Below are 1,504 nucleotides of genomic sequence, written 5' to 3'. Positions count from 1 at the left end.
ACAGAGTTTTACCATATTGTCCAGGCTGGTCTCTAACTCCTGACCTCAGGTGATTCGCCTGCCTCAGCCTCCCAAAGTGCTAGGATTACAGAGATTAACACAAATAACTACAAAAGTTCTTATCCTCCTGACAACTGTCATGCTTTGGTACACAGCAGAAGTACTTTATATGTGCTTCTCATTTTGTGTCACAGAATATTAAAAACATGTACACTGTGCTCGCTTCAGCAGCACTTATACTAAAATTGGAATGACGCAGACAAGCAGGCCCCCTGCACAAAGATGATATGCAAATTTGTGCAGAGTTCTATATTTTGCTTTCCTTTTCTAATGTTTATGGGTATGGAAACTGAGTGAGGTAACTTGCCTAACTGAGAAAACTTCTGGCTTCAAATCCTACCCCCAACTCCTTCTCCAAAACCAAAACATATATATATTTAAGGTTGAGATTTAATAATAGTAATAATTTTATTGATTCTTTCAAGACCATTCTTCATTAAAATTGGCTTTTTCCCCCCGTGAGTGCATGACATCAAAGAATGCAATGACTATTAGTAGAGTTAGGTGTCATTGCCTTGTTTCATGCTAAAGCGCCAGCAGTTTTAACCAGCATTGCTTTTGCACCATCAAAATGCAAACATCAACCAAATGAAAAAGGCAAATATATAATGTCTTAGTATTATTACAAAAATGGTTTTGACCTTATAGACCCTCTGAAACTTAATGCTTATGTTGGAAGCAGGGTCATCATAAAGAAAATAAATGAATATTAGCATCCTCAGGGGCACAAAAGGGAAACCATTATCTTATAATTCTGTATCATTTGATCCTTTATGATTTTTGTAGTTTTAAAAAAATGAACAAATAAATATACCTGGAAGTGTCTTCATTAAAAAGTGGGAGGGGGACTGAATGATGTCTCAAGAACTTATCATGTGAACCCAAATCTCCTTAAAAGTCTCCTTAAAGGCCAGGTGCAGTGGCTCATGCCTGTAATCCCAGCGCTTTGAGAGGCCGAAGTGGGTGGATCACAAGGTCAGGAGTTCGAGACCAGCCTGGCCAACATGGTGAAACCTCGTCTCTACTAAAAATACAAAAATTAACCAGGCATGGTGGCGTGCACCTGTAGTCCCAGCGACTCAGGAGGCTGAGACAGGAGAATCGCTTGAACCCAGGAAGTGGAGGTTGCAGTGAGCTGAGATCCCGCCACTGCACTCCAGCCTAGAAGACAGAGCAAGACGCCATCTCAAAAAAAAAAAAAAAAAATCTCCTTAAAGAGTCTTGTGAAAATGTCCCCTAAAATCCTAATGGATTCAGTGACTTGCATGAGTATTTTCTTTTCTTTTTTTTTTTTTCTGAGACGGAGTCTTACTCTGTCACCCAGGCTGGAGTGCAGTGGCACGATATCGGCTCACCACAACCTCCACCTCCCGGGTTCAAGCGATTCTCCTGCCTCAGCCTCCCAAGTAGCTGGGATTACAGGCGCCTGCCACCACACCCAGCT

General features: G+C 41.4%; 1 non-coding gene across 1 annotated transcript; it reads left to right on the top strand.

Moving 5' to 3' along the window:
- The first annotated feature begins 215 nt into the window (after positions 1–215).
- On the top strand, positions 216–317 carry LOC112209068 (U6 spliceosomal RNA). Its single transcript, XR_002943748.1, has one exon. It is a non-coding gene; the product is annotated as a U6 spliceosomal RNA (small nuclear RNA).
- Positions 318–1,504: the final 1,187 nt, after the last annotated feature.

The sequence above is a fragment of the Pan troglodytes genome, chromosome 3, assembly GCF_028858775.2.
Source record: "Pan troglodytes isolate AG18354 chromosome 3, NHGRI_mPanTro3-v2.0_pri, whole genome shotgun sequence".
NCBI lineage: Eukaryota > Metazoa > Chordata > Mammalia > Primates > Hominidae > Pan > Pan troglodytes.
This window is presented reverse-complemented; position numbering and strand designations above follow the sequence as displayed.